The sequence below is a fragment of the Varanus komodoensis genome, unplaced genomic scaffold, assembly GCF_004798865.1.
Source record: "Varanus komodoensis strain SLA01 unplaced genomic scaffold, ASM479886v1 scaffold31, whole genome shotgun sequence".
Taxonomy (NCBI): Eukaryota; Metazoa; Chordata; class Lepidosauria; order Squamata; family Varanidae; genus Varanus; species Varanus komodoensis.
Genome location: NW_025335780.1, coordinates 2,840,418 through 2,856,446, shown reverse-complemented (window position 1 = coordinate 2,856,446; position 16,029 = coordinate 2,840,418). Strand labels below are relative to the sequence as shown.

General features: G+C 41.2%; 1 long non-coding RNA gene across 1 annotated transcript; it reads left to right on the top strand.

Annotated features, from left to right (window-relative positions):
• The first annotated feature begins 12,179 nt into the window (after positions 1 to 12,179).
• On the top strand, positions 12,180 to 15,804 carry LOC123027281. The gene is made up of 3 exons (XR_006415479.1): positions 12,180 to 12,309; positions 14,993 to 15,078; positions 15,172 to 15,804. It is a non-coding gene; the product is annotated as an uncharacterized LOC123027281 (long non-coding RNA).
• Positions 15,805 to 16,029: the final 225 nt, after the last annotated feature.

Sequence of the window (16,029 nt, the reverse complement as noted above, 5' to 3'; positions counted from 1 at the left end):
GGGTGATTCTTCTTAAATTATGATAGAATTGGGGGGGGATGTTTTAGGATAACCCCCCCACACACACACACCCCCTCCACCCATGTATGTATCACTCTAAGTGAATTTGCTGTGTGTTTTAGCACGCTTGTTATTGTGAGTTAAGCTCTTGGAAGTTTTCCTAGTCTTGGGAAATATGAATTGTCAATTCCTGAATGAGTAGTAAATGTGTTTTAATTAGTAAAGTGCAGTGTGTGAGAACATGAAAAAGAAGCACACAAACAAATGCAACACACTAGCAGATGAAGGCACAGTCAACACATTGAGAGTTGGTTCATCATTTCTCTTTCCCACTTCCGTGATCTTTTCAGAGTTACTCTGCTATATGGAATATTTACTCAGCTTATCCTGTACATATTTATACCCCTACGTTTTGCTAGCTGAGGCAAGAAATTGAAGGGTGGGGTGGGGGGAGTTAAACCCCCAAAGGCCTATTCCCCAACTATATTCATTGCTGTGAAGTGCTAACTGCTGAGAATTTTTCTGCGCAAGACGCACTGAAAGGAAACCAGCTGGGTTCAAATGCACGAGGGCAGCCAAAGTTCAAACCAATGTTTTGCTGACAGGTCAGCTTCGGGCAAACCTCACCATTCAGCCTGAACTAGCTCAGAGGTCTTTGCTCAAAAATGGGTGAGCTGAAGTGCAAAGCACTCTGAACACTGGCTGTCCAAGGCCTGTTACCAGCACAAAAGCAGGAGCAGATTGTGAACTAGAAACAGGCAGATTGTGGGAGTCTTTTGGAAATATACAATAGGGGTTGCTTATTCATCAAATAAGACATGCCATCAAATTAGTAAAATAGGGGTGATGGGTGAACTGTTTCTCGAAGGTAAGGGAGAATTGCTGGGGTATCAGGAAATGTATGTAGGAATAAAATTCCCCTTTGTCTAAAGCAAAGGGAAAACACATATCCAGATGGCATCAGGATGGTAGGTAGGTTGGTAGAAGTTGTAGCTGTCCGTCACAAACTGGGTTGCGGGTTCCTGACTCTGAAGTTGCCGATTCTTCGAATATTCATTCATGCATGGCATCACTATGACACTTGGACAAACTGTTCTTTCCTCATTTTGCTTTCCCTTTCTAAAATAATTAGAACCCACACCTCCTTTTCTCACAAGTAAAGAAGTGGGGCTCTTTGCATTTCAAGACAAATGAAAAAGCAGAGATCTGGAGTCACAACAGCATGATTTCTTAATTTTAGCAGCATCGCTAATTACAAGTGTATATTGCTGTCTTATCAAATTAAACCATGATGTTTCTATTAATATTATTATGGAAAGTATTTTCATCGCAGCCAAACTAATCTTACTTGAACAGGAAAGAAACAAGTGCTTTATGACATTCCTGCATTGACTTGATTTCTCTGTCTTCCTTTTGGCCTCACCAGCAGGCTGGTGCTTTCAGCCAGTCAGAAAGTATATAAGAGAGGAAAGAACCATAATATTTAAGAGGCAGACATACAGATTCCTAAAATGAGAAAAGTAATCCACTTTTTAAAAATGATAACAGAAAAGAGGAAAGGTTTCGATGAGTTCTTTCCCTCTATGGGAAAATAAAGTGACAAAAACTGGAAGGACTGAAAAGAAATCTTGTCAGCTAAACTCCTGTCACACTCAGCCAGCATGGCCAATGATCAGGGATGATGGGATTTGTAGTATGGGAAAAGATTTGTAATCTGGGGAAGATTACTCTAGATCAACAGTACCCCCTTCTGTTCCCTTGAACAGTACTTGCAAGAAGAATAAAAGTAATGTGAAGAAAGTGTACAGTGAAGTCTTGCACAAATTGCAACAAATTACACCAAACAAAAATCTCACATTCCTTACAGTGGTCCACCAGGGGCTCAAAGACAGTCCTGTATATTTGCTCATGTCTCAGGATTACAAAGCCCATGAGAGAAAGGGGCGTGGTTTCCCAGGCATGCAACGACCACAATAAACAGCTGAAGATCTCTGTGCTTTTTGATGGGCCATGTAGCTTTTGCAGGCCTGTTTGAGTAACTTCAGTTTACTTATGTGGTTCTAACTAACATTTAGAGAATTGAAAATAGGTGTCACAGTCCATGTTAGTGGTTATCCATGGGACAAAACTGCTCTCTGAATGCCACTGCTTGTCCTATGCTGACCAAGCCATCCTAGTAAAGAATAATTTGATTGAGTAGCATCTATAGAATTTAGCTGCAGGTCCAGAGTAGGGATATGTGAGGCTCTGGTTTTGGAGGTGGAGATCATCAGATTACCTTGGCTTGGCTGCCCAGACTCCAGTCTGTTTCCTCCAGGCCATGACTCTGTTTTCCTGGTGAGCACACTTGGTATTCACTTGGGCACCCACCAAAAAGCGAGCCTGCACAAGCACTGGCTTTGTTTTTGTGCAAATCCATACATGTGACTTGCAGGCTTTGTTTGTGCTGCATGTGCTGCAGAAGAAGGCGCTCAGTTGGACAAGTGTTTGAAGGCTTCCTCCTGGCTCACTTCACTGCTTTTGTGAGCGGAGCCCATATGCTCACCACATTTTCCTTTAACTAAGCCCAGGTGTCCTCCAGTTGAGTGCCACCTGCCAGGCTTGCAAAGCGGGCTGTCTCAGGCCTCTTCTTGCACGGCCAGGAGATCGAGTTCAGCTTGCATTACCTCATCTTTGTGGAAACGGGAGTCCAGTTGCCAGGCTGAGACTCGTCCCTTGTCCTAGATTCTGATGGGCCCTCCTGTTCACAAAGGCAGCCAGCTCTTTTAAGAAAATAACGAAAGAGGTTGCAATAGCCAGAAGGCATATCCAATGCACACTGGAATGCTTCACGGGAAGCAAACCCCATAGGCCTGAAACATATTGGCCACACCAAACGTTGAAAACAGCTTTGAAATCCGACAGGAGAGGTTTTCAAGAGAACATTCATTAATGTTGCACACAGGGGCTTTTGTCCTGGTCTGGCACCTGTTCAAGGCGCTCTTTTTCTCTGAGCTATTTTAAGCCAAGGTAATTTTCCCAAGGTGCACAAAGAGCATGGACTTCTTTGAGAAACACTTTCTTCTGCACGGATGCTGAAATCAGCTTTTTGCCATCGCATCCCCAGCAGGTGTTAAGCTGTTTTCCAGCACTGATTTAGTTTGACTGATTGCCATCAGCCATCATCTGTGACTAATCAATTTGTCCGAGTAGATAAGGCCAGCCATGGCCTTCTGTAGATTAAGCGGGGTGTGTTAATGACCTGCCATGCACAGTGACTTGCCCAAGAGCAAGAAGGGGCACCATGATGATGAAAATGAGATTGAGAGCGGGTGGTTTGCCATGGCAGATTGAATGCTAAAACCCAGACTGCACTATATATATTTCTTCGTCTCGAGGTGCGAATGGATGTTAAGGATAACTGTGAGTAAAAGAAAATCGATACCACTCTATTGACAGACTAGTTCATATTTTGTATCGTTTCTGTTTAATGTCTAATCTAGTGCGGGAAAAATGGCTGCTTTAATATTTCAACTTTTTACGAATCAGAATGAAATAACTTTCTAGTCTTTAGGCTTATGTATAGAGAGAGCAAATAAAGTGCAAAGCTGTTGTGTAGTGATGGATTGATTTGCACCTATACTCTGACATGGTTGTGACTAGGACAATGATGATGATGACAAAAATGACGACGACGACGATAATGATGATGACATGAGTTTGTCCATCTGGAAGCATAATATCACCAAGACCATGATAAACCTGCACAACTGAAACTTGACATGCCCACTAAAGGGACACTAAAGGTTTGCACTACAGGTCTCCCCACCCAAAAAAACATAGGAATTAATTTTAATGTGCCCATGTAGTTGATCCTTGGAGTATCATCCTCGGCCACTAGAGTCACGCTTTTCCTACAAGCCCATACAGCTGGAAGTCAGGGAAGATTAGTACGCTGTTGGATACAATTATACACCTGTCTCTCCACTTTGCCGTGAGGCACGCCTCCTCAACAGGTTGGTATGGGCAGACCCTCCCCTCAAGTAGGTATAAGCTATGCCATGGTGTATGACTTTGATCAAACACAGCAGCCACAATGTTTCTTTGACTGCTGTGTAGGGTTGCTTGGAGCCTTCGCTCAGTCAAATTAAGGGTGACTCCAACACATGCAGTCCCGGTCCCATCTGTCTATGCAGAATGGAAGCAGAAAGAACAGGAACAGGCCTTCCTACATCAACATTTTGCGGTTTGGTGAAGCCTCAACCCACCAGGTGGGCCCTACTTGTCCCCGCACAGTCTGGCGCTGAGCAATGATTGCAACCCACCTGGCAGGGCTTTCAGAAGTAAGGTGGAAGAGTAGCATCACAGCAAGTGACAGGGTGGGCCACAGTGACAAAGGTGGGGCTGGTGGTTGAAAGGCCACTGTAGCATCAGGATCCCTGATGGCAGCAAAGGTTGCTCCATTTTGGCCCTCACAGCCATCTTGTTGGTGACTGCCTCACTTCAAAAGTAGTTATTAGGTTAAGCCTGTAGCTAATGATTTCATAGGGTTGCCCTTATAATATCCTTTATATTCCTTTTGTAGGGGCATATTAATACAGCAGGGATGAGCAATTTCTGGCTCACCAGAAACTGGTGGATTATGCAGACTGTAACCTGGAGCCATAGCCAATAAGGAGGGCTGATGGATGTTGTAGTTGGAGGCACACAAAAAGCCAATCACTGCTATAAATCTGCCAAATCCTTGTCCCATCTAGCACATTATTGTCTTCTTTAATTGGCTGCTGGTCCTCTCAAAGATCTGTCCTAGTTCTGTTACTAGAGACCTTCTAACTGAAGACAGTAAAGACTGAACCAGAAATTTCTAGCCTAAAGGTAAAGGTCCAGTCATGCCTGACTCTAGGGGGTGGCACTCATCTCCGTTTCCTAGCCAAGGGAGCCAGCGTTTGTCTGCGACAGTCTCCGTGGTCATGTGGCCGGCATGACTAAACACTGAGGTGCACAGAACACTGTTACCTGCCCACCGAAGTGGTACCTTTTTATCTACCTGCATTTGCATGCTTTTGAACTGCAAGGTAGGCAGGAGCTGGGACGGAGCAACGGGAACTCACTCCGTTGTGCAGATTCGAACCTGCGACCTTTTGATCTACCAGCCCAGCAGCACAGCGGTTTAAATCACTGTGCCACCTGCAGTCCCTCTAACTGAAAGACTACACACTTCACTACTGACTTATTTCCTACTGTAACCAAAACCAACTCTTTTGGTCCTGATGTTTGCACAGAATGTTTTCCAAATATGTGTGCATGTCAACATGTGTGCAATGCTGAAGACACAAATTGAAAGAATGAGAAGGTGAGAAAAAACTTCATGAAATAGTAAGGCTTGTACTTGGGGAAAACATTAACAATTACCATATTTTTGGATACTAAATTGACAGCAAGATGCAACACTTCATGCTCAGTGGAGACAAATAAATTGTTGAATATTTTTCTCACTGGGAATATCTGGAATTTTGTCTGTTCAGTGTATTAAAATCCTATACTGTCAGGTTCAGGGATTGTCGTCCTGTATGAAACTAATGGTTCCATATGGATTCTTAAGGGAAATTCAAACTTTGCAGGCCAGTTAGTTCTAGAAACTTTGCATTGTGTTTTCAGCATCTTGCCCTATACATTTATTTGCCACACTTTCCAAACTCCATTAAAAGTTCACTTTTCCCTTTAACTTTTTTTCTTGATTGTGTGTGAAGAAAATCTTTCAACTGCATGAAGCTTTATCAAAGGTAAACTGGAGGTTGGTGAGCTTCCATTATGTATTGAAATCAATAAATTCACTTTGTGAAGACACAGTCATCATCTCTATCTTTCTCTCTACATGTGTGTATTTTCACTAATACTCCACACAGAAAAGGATTATCCCAGGGGTGCTAATTTAATAGCAATGATCATACTCCAGGTCCAATGAAATCAGAGTTGCAACTGATAATCTAGCATTTTCTTTTCATTCGACAATTTGCCTTTGGTTATGTTATCTCCGCATCTAGCAAGTAAAAATTGTTCCAAATCTGTGTTACAATGAGAAATGTGCACTTGTTGGGCCTTAGTCCATCCACATCTACATCTGGACTGGACTGAGGGTCTTGTTATTTAGGAAACTTTAAAATCTCATCTCCACGTTAACCCTGTTCAAAGGCCCAGTCGCATTGTGACACCACTCAGCTGGATGCAGAGCATAAATAAATGAACAGGAACTTACATACATACATACATACATACATACATACATGTTCATTCAAACTAGAATCTAGATCTAGATGGCAGGTCTATACCACAGGGAAAGACAGTGCTGCCCCAAACAGCTTTTCTGCATGGGATAAATAATACCAATAACTGAGTCTTCCAGTGAAAATAAAACAATGCATTTTATAACTGATGGTATGACCTTTTACAGAGGGCTAAAATCTGCCACTCGAGGTATCCATTTCACCTAATGGCAAAGAGCTGATAAAATGAAAGGTGTCCTTTCCGTGTAAGCAGGGATTCATCATTGAAGATAATGTGTGTCACAGCGTAGGAATAAACCCATAGTTTTCCAAAAGGCTCAGTTCTCAGGAATGCCCCACGATTTTGGTAGTAAAGAACCTGCAAGTAATATTGTGATACCAGTGAGATGATATACCAGAAAGTGTGGCTATATAGGCAGTTTTGGGTTGCCTGCATCGCGGTGCTATCCACCTTTCCTTCCCTCTTGTCCCCATTGTCCTTCTTTCTATACCGTGCTTTTGGCTTGCTTAGTCGGATTTCATTGAACTTTATTCAATTGTTATCATACTCTGAATGATAGGGCAGGGTTCTTTGCCACATGAATGTTTCTGCTTGCATTCAAGTGAGAAGATGCAGGTGAAGAAGATGAAGATGAAGACTACCCTGCCTAATGAAGGAAGAGAGTGACCATTTGTAATCAGTCTGGTCCTTATAGCCCCATCCTTCTCCCGTTCATCAGAGCGATCGATTTATCATTATTGGATTCAGCAATGCCTGAGTAGGGCAACTTCCCGCTGTACTTCTAATGCACAGGGGCACCAAACCCTTCTCCCCTGACTTCTTTTCTGCATCACCTCCCAGCAAAATCATTCAGAATGCAAAGTTAGCTAGACAGAAATAATGACTTGCAAACGTGCACAGAAATCTTATAAAATGATCAGTAACTATAGCTGTATGTTTGCATGTGAGCAAATTAACAGCATGCTAATTTGAACCATGATAAAGGATGATCCTAAAACAATCTCTCCCTCCCTCTCCCACTATCCCTGTCTGTCTGTCTGTCTGTCTATCAACATCTACCTACCATCTATCTATCTATCTATCTATCTATCTATCTATCTATCTATTGAAGCCCGGGCCCAATTCAAGGTGTTGGTGATGACCTACAAAGCCCTAAACGGCTTGGGTCCTGGCTACCTGAACGAGCGCTTACGTCCGTATATGCCCGACCGCCCTTTGAGATCTGCGGGAGAGTCCCTTCTCCGGGAACCCTCCATGAAAGAAATTAGGAGAGTAAGTACCCGGAGGAGGGCTTTCTCTGTGGTGGCGCCCAACCTATGGAATTCACTCCCCAAAGAGGTCTGCCTGGCACCGTCGTTACTGGTTTTTCGGTGCCAGGTAAAGACCTTTTTATTTAAACATCATTTCAATTGTTAAAACATATGATCTGGCCTGGGCAACTTCTTCTTCCTTCTCTTTCTCCTCCTATATTTTTATTTTATACTGATAATTTTAATTTTGTATTTGTAAATCAATGTATTTTTTGTATTTTTATATTTAATGGTAATTTATTATGTACTATTGTATTTCAATGTATTTTATCATGTTGTAAGCCGCCCCGAGGTTTCAGCAAGGGGCGGCATAGAAATGTTATAATAATAATAATAATAATAATAATAATAATAATAATAATAATAATAATATCTAACTATCCACTCATCCTACCTATAGCTGTGCTACCCATAGGAAAGAAGTGGAAACTATGAAAAACTTGCCTTCCCCACAGTGCTCATCAACAATTATTCAGCCCAAGGCACAGGGCAAAAAAATTGTCAAGCACTATGTTCATCCTGCTATGACGATGCCTTGGCTGTCTACAAGGACCGTCGTTTTCTTGATTTCAATGTCTTTGCATGTTGCCTTTTGTAGCATGTCCTTGTCTATACTCACTTGTGTCCTCCACAACTTTGCACTTTCAAGAACTGAAGGGCAGTGAAGAAGGAACAGACCTTTTGAGACAGTTTCATCATGTTAAAAGCCCAAAGACAAATGATGTTGTGCGCCAAAGAAACAGGCCCACTAGCTTAGAATAAAGTAAAAGTGGCTTTTTGCTTGTCCTTGACTGAATCGAGAGAGAGAGAGAGAGACAGAGAGAGAAGCTTCCTGGGTTCAGCTTGATTAGAAACAACATTTTCTGCCTGATCCTTTGTTTTCAATATCAGGTATGTAATAGGCAGTTGTAACTCAGTGACAAATAAAATGAATTTTACGTGGTTACTTATTTTAAAGACCTATTTTAGTTGGTTTTCATTATTGCAACAACTGGATTGTAAATATTCTCTAAGGTAAATATGCTACTAATGATTTACCCTGTGCCTTCTGCGGAGGCTGGGGACTGTAGTGGAGGGATGCCACACTTGAAGGCCTATCAGGTTCACATCAGAAGATGGGACAACACATTTGCTCACCTCCCTAGTTTGTACTTGCTATTCTTTTTCAATTTGCCTTCCCATTGGTTTCAGCAGGAGGGAAAACAGCTGCAGCAGCATCAGTTTTCTTCCCTTCTCAGCATGATTGTGTTAGAGGGACAGAGAACTTCAGTTCCTGCAGATCTAAGATGTCCCTGGCCCATCTTCAACATGAGCCTTCCGACTCTCTGGTGCCTTCAGAAAAGCAGCAGTGGAGAAACAAGAGTGGTAGACCTCTTTATCAGCATGAGTTCTGCAATATCCGGTCACCCTCTCTGGAATGTCTGTATTGCTCCCTTAATAATTTCTTTATTCGTGCACACTCTTAGACCCATCATGGCAGATGCAATTAAGGCTTCATGCTGTTATTCTCCTTATTATTGCACATATTTTCTGGAGAACATTTACTGTAAGGACTGCTAGGAAGCTGCTTTCCACATATATGTAATTATGCTCACTGAACTGAATCTCTCTTGGCTTTCTCAGGCATTTTGGCAGATGATAGAACATGACACTTGCCTTGAATTTTGCTTTGACCAAACTCAGGACAACACTGGAAAAACATTCCTGAGGAATTCTGCTCCTCTCAAAACCCAGGTAGCTTTCTAGGGAAAGTTCATGAATGCCTTTGAAAACATTTTAGTTCCCCTAAAGATGGCTACAGATATTTTGCCTATTCAGAAGACTTTGAATGTGTCAAATCTCATTTTATTTGAGCTAAAATTTGGATTAAAATACCATGAGTCAATGGACCAAATACCAAAAACTAAAATAGCAATATCTATTTGGACTAAAATACCAAATAGACAACGGACTAACATACCATGTCTCTCTGAGAACTACCCCAGAAATGTGTGCAAATATTTGACCTAAACAGGTTTCTCCAAACTTTCCTCAGACTTTGCCTCAGTATCTATAGTAAAAAGACATTCTTAACCATGCAATCTTGCACATGCCCATTCAGAAGTAAACTCATGTGAGTTCAATGGGATTTCCTTGCATTGTATACAATATTCTTATTACATTTCATGGATAGCCCACTTCTGTTTTCCTCAGACAAGGAAGCCACGGTGGCTTGCATAGCTCCATTTTATCCATTAGCAACCCTGTGAGGTAGGCTGGGTTGAGAGTTTGTAACTCAACTGAGTGTTGATGCCTGAACTCAGAACTTCTGGATCACGATGTTTCAATCACCAGACCACACTGGCTCTCAGTGAAAGGTATGGAGGTATAGCCAATGCTGAACTAAGGAAAAAACATGCAAATTGCTTATCTTTAGAGGCACAGAATCATGTGTAGGCCAAGTACCTAGTGCTCTTGAGTTAGCATGCCATCATTCCCTTGAGTCTCTTCTGAGGAGTGAGTCACTCACCCATGGTAGACCAAACTGCATCAGAGTGGGGACTACTCCTACCAGTGAAAAACCTCACTTGGTGACCAGTCTTCCACTCTTTATCTGCATTTGTTCGATAACACTGCCAGGTGGGATTTAAATAAAAGGAGAGCAACAATTATTTACACTTGCCTTTGAATTATTTTTACCTGGATAACACAAAGAAGATTAAGCATAATCAGTTCCAGCTGGGAACTCTTCTACAGAGCATCAAGGACAATGGGTTCACAAATTGATTTTACCTGCTATTCATGAGTTATATAAAAAGCATCCTGAGAAAGTGAATTTAATTAGCAGCCTTCAGTCTGAAGTACAAGTGGGAAGGCAAAAAGATGGGTGGATAGATGAAAAATTGTTTATGCACCCAACACTGGAATTTGTGTGGAATTAGCACAATAAGATCTGGTCCCCATAATTTGGATTTTATCTGCTTCTACATGATACCAATATATTTTAATTAATTCTCAATGAGAAATAGCATAGGATTTAAAAAGTAGGTTCTGTGAATCAAGACAAGCTGCATTATTACCTACAAGCATCAACATCCCAATGCTCCTGGTGCTGACATCTGAGCACAATTGCTATTATGAATGGGAAAATATGGTGTTTAAAATAGGGATACCACTGAATTCTGCCCAAACACATACTGGAACATGAGTCTTTGCTTAGGTAGAGAACCAGCGTAAGTGGTGTACCCACTTAGTATGTCAGAAAGATTTCTCCAGGGTTCAGAGAAGAATATAGGCCTCTCACTGCTTACATTTGGTGGGAGATGACAGTGTTGCCACTGACCCTCAATGTACTGAAGACCTCTGTCTTTGCACCATGATTTCCTTTGGGGCTTCCATTGCATGAGGACTGCCCATGTCTTCTCACCTCACAGTGCACGGGGTCATTTTCAGTGGTACCTTGGTGTTCATGCAATATTCCACTCTGCACTGCACAATTAAATCTACAATTTGGGTGGATCAGAATCAATCCTTTATGGTGCCTGGCAATGTATTTATTTCTGCAGTTATCCCAGTCCTCAATGAAAATTATCTCTGCAGCTAATCCACAGGCCTTTCCAAAATGTGGTGGTGACAGGGTGCCCGCTTACAAATCAACCCCAAAGAGGAGTTTTATCACCCAACAGGGTGCAAAAGGGAGAACCAGTTTGCATGGGATACACATATTTATTAATTCTCGTGGCTATTCACCTTTCAACTAGATGTGAAGGGTTCCATCCTTCCAATGATTTTGAGACAGAGAAAAATTCATTGGCTACCTCTGCACAGAAGAGTGTCCTTTGTAAAAGGGGACACATAGCCACCCTGTGTAGAAACCACTGCACCATTTGAACAATGAGGTCCAAATTTGAACTGGATGAGTAACCTGAATCCCATCTCCCGAACTTGAGAAGAGAAAGAAGGGAACGCCTTTGTCTTTCCTTTACTGCCAATGAAAACCGGACCTCACTCTTCTAGCCTCAGTGAAAAGAGTCAGGGTTGGAGTATGTTTTCTATCCATTGAAAAGGCTCCATTTGATAAGAAGCAGCTTGCATTATGTAAGAAGATAAAATAAGATGTGTGAGTATTACTCTGAAAATGTTCATAACACCAGGCAAAGAGTAACAGAATGAATACAAGGATTTGCATCTTTTAATACTTTGGTGCTTTTCCTCCTTTCTCACATTCAGAGCACCTGTAGCAATCATTTCCTCTGCTAAGCTGCAAAGCTCAGCAATGGCAGGTGGTTTAATAAGAACACTTTAATTACCACCTTTACTATATTTTCATCATGTGTCAGCACCTCACATGACACATCTTAATCAGACCTGATTTCTCTTGTTTTCACTTGAGACAAATCTGCAGTTCTTGGAGAACTCTGCATGCAAATTCAATGAGAAAAGCGGGCAGGGGTGTTTTCAGGAACAGGAGCAGTGACACAGCAAAACATTCTTATCAGCGCTGCGCCCAGCACACTTGCATTCAAAGGGGTTTGTGATGCACAGCATGACGAAGCAAGTTTTGCAAGGATTCGGTTTAGCTTCTCGGCGATCTCTTGACGGAGGCTTGTTGCTCAAACACCCAAAGAGGTAATATGGCGGAACAGGACAAACAAGGTTCAGAGCTCTGCTTGACCACCACAAAGCTCAGTGGCTGACCTTGGGGCACTTACTCCTATAGGAAAAATGAATAAATGGTCCAAGGTGGTCCATGAAGGTACCCAAATTTTCACTTCTTTGTTTATAGTTTGTAATATTTAAATGTTTTGTTTGCCCTCTGTAAGGCTGGGTTTCAACTGAATAGACCAGAAGCCTGGCTTTGTTACTGTGTAGCCTTGAACAGGTGTGGCTGCCTTAGTTATGCTAGTTTATGAAGGAAGGCTTCAAGATGTTTCATATGTCTATGGGGATAAGCCATTTTTGTTTCAGTTGGTCGGGGGGTGGGGGGTCACAAAAGTGGTTAAAACTAATGGCAAGGCCCCCTAAAACTCTGGATGACCCTGCTCACTGCCTGCAGGCAGATGTTAAATAGCATGGAGGACAAGACCAACCCCTGAGGGACTAATCCTGGAGCATCTAAGAAGCAAAGTAATGCCCCCAAGAACTGCCTAGGAATGGAACCACTGCAGTGCAGTATTCCCTATTTTCAACTCGCTCAGCCACCCCAGAATGATGGCATGACTGAAAGTATTGAAATCTGATGAGAGACCTCAGAATACCAGTAGAGTCATAGTTCCTCTATCTCTTTCCCAGTGTAGGTCATCATACAAAGTGACCAAAACCATAAGTTGATCTTAACCCCATGGGGTTAAACGTAAACTTTCTCTCCAGGTTTCTTCTAGTCCTTTTTACAACCCCAGACACCAACCAGCAGAATGCCTCCCTTTCTTTCCCCAGAGTAACTCTAACTACAATCCTACCACTGTTCTACCTGTACTATCATCCTCAATTTCTCCTTTGCACTAAATACTCTGGCTGAAAGGAACTGAATTTATTTTCTTCAAGCCCCATCTAACAACATTCAGACAACTCTCCCTACCCCCCTCCCCCTTCCAAATGCCCCTAAGCAAAGACTACACTGGACTTGGACAGAAACAAAACAAGGCTTCAGGCCTATTCAGATACATTGCAAGTTCACAGAAGCTACACAAAGTGAACATCACAAAACCGCAATGAGTTATACACAGGCATTTCTGCAGAGCTTCTCTCTCAGACCTAAGCAAGTTTCAGTTGGAAGGACTGAACAGCTGAATATCTGCTAGTTTCTCTTCTGGTACAAGAAGAGACATTTGTAGATCAAGCTAGCACAGATGGAGAACAATTGGAGTATATAATTATTCAGCCTGGGCTCTTTTAAATGAATAGGCTGGACCCTGTCTCTGGCTAAAGGAACTGAGTAGCACACAGTGAATAAACCCACAAACTTTCTTCAAATGGGGCTTCTAGCAAATATGTGAGAATTAGGTCCATTGATTAACATCCTCCCCACCCCTCTCAGTGAAAGTTAACAATTGCCATTTTGCCACAGTGCCAATGCTGAATACCTGACATTCATCTACTGCATAGCTGGCCACTTGTGTATTAATCAACCATGTTGATTTCAGCATGTTACCTGAGGTGCCCATCTGTTGATACTTTTCTATTTTGCCAAGCTCATGAGAGCTGCAGCCTTCACTGTTTCTTGGTGCCAAAATATAAAATCCACCATACGGAAGTCATAACATGCTGTGAAGTCCCTCAGGGTGGGTGAGTGAGTGAGTAAATTAAAAGCGAGTCTTATTCGGATTGCCCTCCCAGGAAAGGCTGCAATGTTCTGTGAGATTACAGCTCTGAACAATACTAGTTGCTAAAACGCTGTGTTTTATAGGCATGGAATTAATATCTGTGCTTTATATTTTGGGAGAAAACTATTTATTGGGTATGTGAGGGGATGGAGGGAAGCGATGCCTTGTTGAAGACACTGTGGAAGATAGCAAGCTGATTATGTATGAATGGGGTGGGGGCTGATGGGAGGAAATGGTCCAGTACTATATTAAACTGTAAGCTATTTGAATGAGATATCTGCCTGGGATTCTGTGAAATAGGAAGGGGATCAGCCGCATAAATAGGAATCCATGATCACTAGCCAGACTTTTAAGTTTCACTAGGAGCTGAATTAACATGTGCATTGGGAAATCCTGCACTTGTGGAAAACACATATTTAGCTTTGGGGAGAAATGTCCTGTTCATTTCTAATTCATCCCATATCGAATGTTCTCTACACACACATCATAGCTTTTTGCAGTGCTAATAATATGTGTGAGCATTGGAAATGGGGATGTCTATATCTCCCCCCCTCCAAAAAATAATAATAAAAAAATTGAATGGTCCCTAATTGCTCAAAATATATACTGGAAAGAACGTATAATGGACAGCAAGATCTGTGTATGTATGAAGGTATTTATATAAAAAATAAAATCTCTTAACTAAAGATAAGCCATTCCACTTGCACAAGTTTAATAGAAAACAGTGTCACCCCCATTTTTAAATGTGCATATTGGGTTCTAAATCCATTTGTTTAGTTTACAAAATAATCAGATCTTTTTTTCTAGAGAAGACTAAATTAAGTATAGACTGAGCGGACTACAAGGAGAAGCACAAAAATGTTTGAATATGCTTAGGAACATAGAAGAGTTTGGTAGGTTTGGTAGACTCAAATAAGTTGGTAGACTCAAATTATTGGACTCTAGCTCTAACATATAGAATATTGCTTTTTTAAATTTCATTTTTTAAGGAAATTAATGTGTTTCTGTTTCATGCTGAAAATTAACCATAATTTAAAGAGTGGAGATAAGTTTAGTGCTCAAAATGAGAACAAGCAACATAGCAGTATATTCCCTGATTCTTTTTTACCCCAACAGTACTTGAAAATGCAGTGGCAGGACATTCTTTAGAGTGGATAAGGTGAGCAACTTAGTGATGGAATCATTCTTGGAAACCACATTGGGTGAGTAAAGCTACTGCAATCTATACAGGTCCCATAGGAACAGATGTGTTGGGAAAATGAAGGCCCAAGCTTTGTCATTGATTGTCTTTTCAGATGCTCTACAGGTTACCTGCCAGTAGGAATATGAACGGAAGGCTTTTTCAGGTGGTGTGAGTATGGAAACACAATGGATTTTCCAGATTCAACCTCTGGATTCTGTTCTGGTTGCTCTTTGCTGTTTCCCCAATGCAGTTACCTCTATGCTATTTCCTCAGTCTCGGGAAATGAATACAAACTGAAAATTTCAGGCTCCAAAATATTTGCAACTTTCTGAAGGTTAAAAAGAAAATCTGTGCAAATTGCAGCCCATTTCAAAAGTGAAATACATCATATTTTGTATACACAACCTGGAGATGAAGAGAGTGCCATCTTATTTACCGAAGTCATGTAAAAATAAGAAAAAATATAACTGAAAATAATAATTAAAATGTGTCTATGTGGTGTATGTAAATCACATAATCCTAACAGAAAACCATACTGCCAATGCTAGACTAGGTGAAATTCACAATGATAAGTTTTTTATGAAGTGGAAAATCTGCGAGGTAAGAACAAATCAGTGGGGACAAAACGGACAATGACACCCACTTCCATTTCAATAAAATATTAAATTCAGCTTGCATTCCTTTACAGAAATGTAGAGAATCAGTCTCCATGTGCACAAAAAAACCAAACTGCATGAAAAACCATTTGCACAAATGGTGGTAAAAATATTTATTTAATTAATTAATTTAAAAAATTTGTATGCTGTCCAATTGCTTATGTCTCTGGACAGCTTACAGCATAAATAAATTGACAACCCACTCTGGCTGCAAGTTAATAAAATACAATAATAAAATTCAATATTGAAACATATTAAAATATTGCTGAAATAAAAAGGTCTTAACCTGCCACTGAAAAACATATAATGACGGT